Genomic DNA, 6,930 nt, shown 5'->3' on the forward strand with positions numbered 1-6,930 from the left:
ATAACACAGTGTTCCCAAAACACTGCCTCAAAACATCACTAACTCTCAACGTCACTGACTCACCACATCACTAACTCACAAAGTCACTAGCTCACCACATCTCTAACTCACAACGTCACTGGGTCACCACATCACTAACTCATAACGTCACTGACTCACCACATCACTAACTCCCTGTCCCCAAACCATTACCTCACAACTGTTCTGGCACACCACATCAACAATTAGCCACGTCCCCAGGGCTCCTGGTGCGTCTGTAGAGGTGACCTCCTCCAGGGAGGCAACAGAGATCATGGAGGCCCTCAGCTTATCTGCGGTCAACCAACCCGTTCTGAATCATTTGTGTACTTCTCAAACTCTTCGTGGCGAAGGTCCCTTATTTTCAGGGAATATAGTAACAAAAATATGAGATTGAAAGCGAACGTTCCTTAAGAGCAAGTAAAGTTCCTCCTTAAAATATAATTTGTTTGTTTGCTGTTGGCTCAGGTCGCTGTTCTAGGCTTTGCCTGGACAAAGAAGACTGATTTACACAGCTGTGGTGGATTCTCTGGCATTTGATTCTGTAGCGCATTCACAGATGTGACAGGGAAGAGAGCTTTACTCTGTACCTCGACTATAAATTTTACAACAGTGTGTTCGAAATCTGAGTCATTTACATCATAAATTAAATGTAATTAATTCATACCGGAATTACGTGTCGTAGATGATACTGGTCTGAGACACCGTCATATTATTTTTGAATTAAAACATACCGGAAAGTTTTAAGGACACTTTTACACATGATGTCAGAGACATCACCAGTCTATAACCGGGAGTCGATTATTGAAAAAACGCTGCCCTTACGACATCAACGACATTTTTGAAGGAAAAAAACCTAATTTTCAGCGATTAGTAGTACTATTGTGGTGCGTGAGCCTCAGTGCCAAAACTTGACTCGTGCACAAACATGTGCATCCGTAAAGACAACGCCAGCGGTGAAGAACGGATATCTTGACAACTGGAACATATGGTTGCCATATGGTTGCCATCGTAGAAGTAAAGTATGCAGTAGCCACACTAGTAGCATGCCATATGGTTGCCACCGTAGCAGTATTGTATACGGTTGCCACAGTAGCAGTATGCCATACAGTAGCCACAGAAGCAGTATGCCATATGGTTGCCCCAGTAGTAGTATGCCATATGGTACTACAGTAGCAGTATGCCATATGGTACTACAGTAGCAGTATGTCATATGGTTGCCACAGTAGCAGTATGCCATATGGTTGCCACAGTAGCAGTATGCCATATGGTTGCCACAGTAGCATTATGCCATATGGTTGCCACAGTACCAGTATGCCATATGGTTGCCACAGTACCAGTATGCCATATGGTTGCCACTGTATCTGTAGAACGGATAACTTGACAACTTGAACAAGGATATCTATTTGATTTGAAGATTTAGGATGGAGATTACAGAGGAAAATATAGTGAAATTATTATTCGAAATCAAATGTATTTTTCCTCAACCTCTGCTTATTTAATTGACTCCAAAGGTGCAACCCATCCTGCTATTAGAGCGTCGCATTTTGACACTTCTACTCTACCACTACTCTACCTAAGGCGAAAAGTTGTCATACTAGAAATATGGTAATGGCTCGCGAAATTGGCATCCTGTCCCATTTTCTGGTATGGGTCCTCTGGTAAGCAAGGAGTCTGTCATCCTAAGGTTTCCTACGTCAAGAAACTGTCGTACTAGAGCGCCCTTATCCTAACCTACCAGAGGACCCACAACAGAAAACGGAACTGTATGTCGATTTCGCGAGCCGCTACCATTTTGTAGTACGACGATTTTTAACCTTAGGAAGAACTGTATGCGTCAAAATGCGACGCTCTATTAGGAGGACGGGCGGAGGCCAGGATGAGACACCTTAGTACGGCAGTGTCTTGACGTTGAGAAACTTTAGGAAGACGGGCTGAGCAGTTAATAAACCATCAATCAACTTAAACTACATCACTGCATCGTTGCCAGTCCAACCCAAGCTCTGGATTGCATCAGTAAACAAACAACTCTGGAGAGAACTAGTAATGTGTTACATAACTTTCGAAAAACGGAAAATAAAATAATGGGCTTAACTGGGGATTTAATTGGGCTTAACTGGGGATTTAATTGGTGACTCAAGCGGAAAGCAAAAGTTTTGGGCTAGAGAGGAGTTTTATGATGCCTCAATGTTGCCACAGTATGCCACAGCAGGAATATGGCACAACAAGAATATGCTATATCATAAACACACCAAGAGGTTGCAATAGCATAAGTATACAAAGAGGTTGCCATAACTTATGTATTTAAAAAAGTTGGCAAAGCATTATTATAACAAGAGGTTGCCATATCAATATAATGAAGCAAGGTTGCCACAACAGCAGTATTCCCCTTATTGGACTCAGCTTCATTATGGCAGCAATGTTTGAACGACAACAGCGTGCAGCAACGTTGCCATAGAACCAGCATGCTACGTGTTTACCATACCACAAGTATTACACAGGGATGACTCAGCAGCGGTACCACAAGCGGCACAGTAGCAGTGTGCCATAAGGTTGCCACTTTAGCAGTATGCCATAAGGTTGCCAAAGTAGCAGTATACCATATGGTTGCCACAGTAGCAGTATACCATATGGTTGCCACAGTAGTAGTATGCCATAAGGTTGCCACAGTAGCAGTAAGCCATATGGTTGCCACAGTAGCAATATACCATTTGGTTGCCACAGTAGCAGTAAGCCATAAAATTGCCACAGTAGCAGTATGCCATATGGTTGCCACAGTAGCAGCGTGCCATAAGGTTGCCACAGTAGCAGTAAGCCATATGGTTGCCACAGTAGCAGTATACCATTTGGTTGCCACAGTAGCAGTAAGCCATAAAATTGCCACAGTAGCAGTATGCCATATGGTTGCCACAGTAGCAGTATGCCATATGGTTGCCACAGTAGCAGTATGCCATAAGGTTGCCACAGTAGCAGTAAGCCATATGGTTGCCACAGTAGCAATATACCATTTGGTTGCCACAGTAGCAGTAAGCCATAAAATTACCACAGTAGCAGCGTGCCATGGCTGCCACATGCATGGCAGTAGCCATGCCAGTAGCATGGTTGCCACAGTAGCAGTGTGCCATAAGGTTGCCACAGTAGCAGTATACCATATGGTTGCCACAGTAGCAGTATGTCATATGGTTGCCACAGTAGCAGTATGCCATTTGGTTGCCACAGTAGCTGTATACCATATGTTTGCCACAGTACCAGTATGCCAGATAGTTGCCACAGTACCAGTATGCCATATGGTTGCCTCAGTGCCAGTATGCCATATGTTTGCCACAGTACCAGTATGCCATATGGTTGCCACAGTAGCAGTATGCCATATGGTTGCCACAGTAGCAGTATGCCATTTGGTTGCCACAGTAGCTGTATACCATATGTTTTCCACAGTACCAGTATGCCATATGGTTGCCACAGTAGCAGTATGCCATATGGTTGCCACAGTAGCAGTATGCCATATGGTTGCCACTACCTGTATGCCATATGGTTGTCACTACCAGTATGCCGTATGGTTGCCACAACAACAGTATACCATATGGTTGCCACAGTAACAGTATGCCATATGGTTGCCACAGTAGCAGTATGCCATTTGGTTGCCACAGTAGCTGTATACCATATGTTTGCCACAGTACCAGTATACCATATGGTTGCCACAGTACCAGTATGCCATATGGTTGCCACAGTAGCAGTATGCCATATGGTTGCCACTACCTGTATGCCATATGGTTGTCACTACCAGTATGCCGTATGGTTGCCACAACAACAGTATACCATATGGTTGCCACAGTACCAGTATGCCATATGGTTGCCACAGTAGCAGTATGCCATTTGGTTGCCACAGTAGCTGTATACCATATGTTTGCCACAGTACCAGCATACCATATGGTTGCCACAGTACCAGTATGCCATATGGTTGCCACAGTACCAGTATGCCATATGGTTGCCACAGTAGCAGTATACCATATGGTTGCCACTGTGCCAGTATGCCATATGGTTGCCACAGTAGCAATATTGTATACGGTTGCCAGAAGCGGTATTCATCAAAGTTGCCACAGCATCGATATGCCACTTAATCGCTTAAGCTGAAGCATTCGTCATGGTTGCCACATCATCGATATTAGTTCATTGTGTCGAGGGACAGGAAGCCAGAGTGTATTCATACACATTTGACGTTTATCGAGGTGTGAATGAAAATAATTACAGAATGCAATAATAATGTTGCCATAAAGCAAGTATTCAACAAGACTGACACCAGCATGCAACAAGGTTGCCTCAACACCCGTACGCCACAAGGTTGCCTCAACACCCGTACGCCACAAGGTTGCCTCAACACCCGTACGCCACAAGGTTGCCTCAACACCCGTACGCCACAAGGTTGCCTCAACACCCGTACGCCACAAGGTTGCCTCAACACCCGTACGCCACAAGGTTGCCTCAACACCCGTACGCCACAAGGTTGCCTCAACACCCGTACGCCACAAGGTTGCTAAAACACCTGTGTGCAACAAGGATGTCACAGTACTATAATGAAACAAGGTTGTCACATCACCATTATGCAACGAGGTTGTCACATCACCATTATGCAACGAGGTTGTCACATCACCATTATACAACGAGGTTGTCACATCACCATTATGCAACGAGGTTGTCACATCACCATTATACAACGAGGTTGTCACATCACCATTATGCAACGAGGTTGTCACATCACCATTATACAACGAGGTTGTCACATCACCATTATACAACGAGGTTGTCACATCACCATTATACAACGAGGTTGTCACATCACCATTATACAACGAGGTTGTCACATCACCATTATACAACGAGGTTGTCACATCACCATTATGCAACAAAGTTTCAACAACAGAGGATATTGGCGCAAGAGGTTCAGAGAAGATTAAGTGGGAAGTGCTTCCAAGCGGAGCTTCCTCTATTCCTCCTTAGTACAGATACTCTTATTTCCTCACGAAAGTAACATTGCTACTTTACTGTTCCCTTAAGTGGTCAGCCAGCAAGATCAATTACTCACAATAGTATCAACAACCAATAAATGTCATTAATCACTCGCCAACTGAATTTCCCTCAGACAGAGAGTAATGATACTGTGCTCATTTTGATTATTATGCTTACTAATGCAAATAAATTATTCTCGAAGACTCTTGATTACAAGTGTCACTCTGATTACAAATTACACTCTGCCAGCTTCAAGAACACGACGAACCAGACAATATTCTGCCCCAGACATGATGCAAACACTGGAGATTGTTCAGGTCAAAGTTAATGAATTGGTAAGTTGCAATAGGCCTCTCGGCCCATACGTGAGGTGCATTGCTCCCCCAATCCACATCAAATATCGGTGCATTGGCGGCAACACTGTGGCTGATAGGTACAGCCAACGTTGCCTCTCTGGCCAAAGCACAGGGTGATGGCACTCCAGCTGGATGTCCAGCTGCGAGAGAGCCTATTACCCAATGCCCCAATAAGGCAGATGTTTCGGTTGGTCGCCTACATGGAATCACAGTAAACCTTTCGAGGAACGGCAAGCAGTTGATGAGAGGCAGCATGTGTGTATCAACCTTGGCTAACACGTGCAGTGACGTCACCGTTGCACACGCAGGCATTGCGGCAACTCACGTGGAATCAGCCAACATTTGTAAGTGCAGAGATATCGATCATCATTACGATTTGGTTCATTGCTTCCAAAACATCTGGTGCTTGGCATACGAGAGCCACTAGTTTTTTGGAGAAACTGGGGTTCTAAGCTAATCGAAACAACAAGATACCCTTCAGCTGCCACATGCTTGTTCCAGTGCCTCTGCATTCAGAGTTACAGCCTGCCTTCCGAGGAGCTGGAATAACTCGACAGCCTGTAACAAATATTTTTTTGCCCTAAATATAATAAATTGTGTAACTCATTTTGTGTAATAACGTTTAAATAAAATATAATAATTGCAAGTATTTGGGACTGGTACGAGAAGACAATATATGTCAGCACACATGGGAGGCCTACATTGTTCCTCTTTTTTAGGCTAAGAGTCCCCTACTAACACAAGCACAGGTGATGCCTCCTATCCTAAACCATAAGAGAAAATGTTTGTCTCACTGTCTGTCTCTCTGACTTTCTGTCTCCAAAGTTGAAGGAGAGTCGCTTGGGGCCAGCCTCGCCCAACGTTGCAGGGGGAATGGTCTGGGGAATGAGAGACGTGTAAGAGGGTTGTGGTCGCTAAAATTCAGGCGGGAACAGCACTTCAGAATCACATTCTGGCCTACAAAAAAAAAAAAAAAAAACATGTATATATATATATTTCGTTCTGCCCTCTGTCTACATCAAGCTAAATATTTTGAAAATAAATATTTCAAATTAATATTTTTTCTTATAGTAATATAAACCGTTATTGAATGATCTCTGGAAAAATAACAAATATATTCTGCTATTCATACTTTGGCTGTAGGAGTATAATACAGATGATTGCCTTACACCCTCAAAGGCTTTCTCAACCCCCAACTTTCTCAAAGGAAATGGGTAACTGTTATAGATTTTTAAAATTTCACACTGTTAGGCTCCTCTCGCTAGCCCACACTCCAATTGTACACTATTGTTTTATTTAATTCTTAGAGAGAGAAAGAGACAAATAGTCAGCATATTGTCAGAGACAGGCAAATAGAAATAGAGAGATAGTTAGCAATATGCCAATGACAGACACAGTAAGAAAGAGACAGAGAAAGTCATACAGAGAGAGATTGCCTGTTATCTGTTTGTATATCTGTATGCCCAAAGCTGGAGGCAAGATACTTTGGGCTAGCTTCACACAACTTTGCAGGGTAAATAACCTGATGTATGGGATGGGCATACTCTGGTCG

The sequence above is a fragment of the Procambarus clarkii genome, chromosome 75 (assembly GCF_040958095.1).
Source record: "Procambarus clarkii isolate CNS0578487 chromosome 75, FALCON_Pclarkii_2.0, whole genome shotgun sequence".
NCBI classification, from domain to species: domain Eukaryota; kingdom Metazoa; phylum Arthropoda; class Malacostraca; order Decapoda; family Cambaridae; genus Procambarus; species Procambarus clarkii.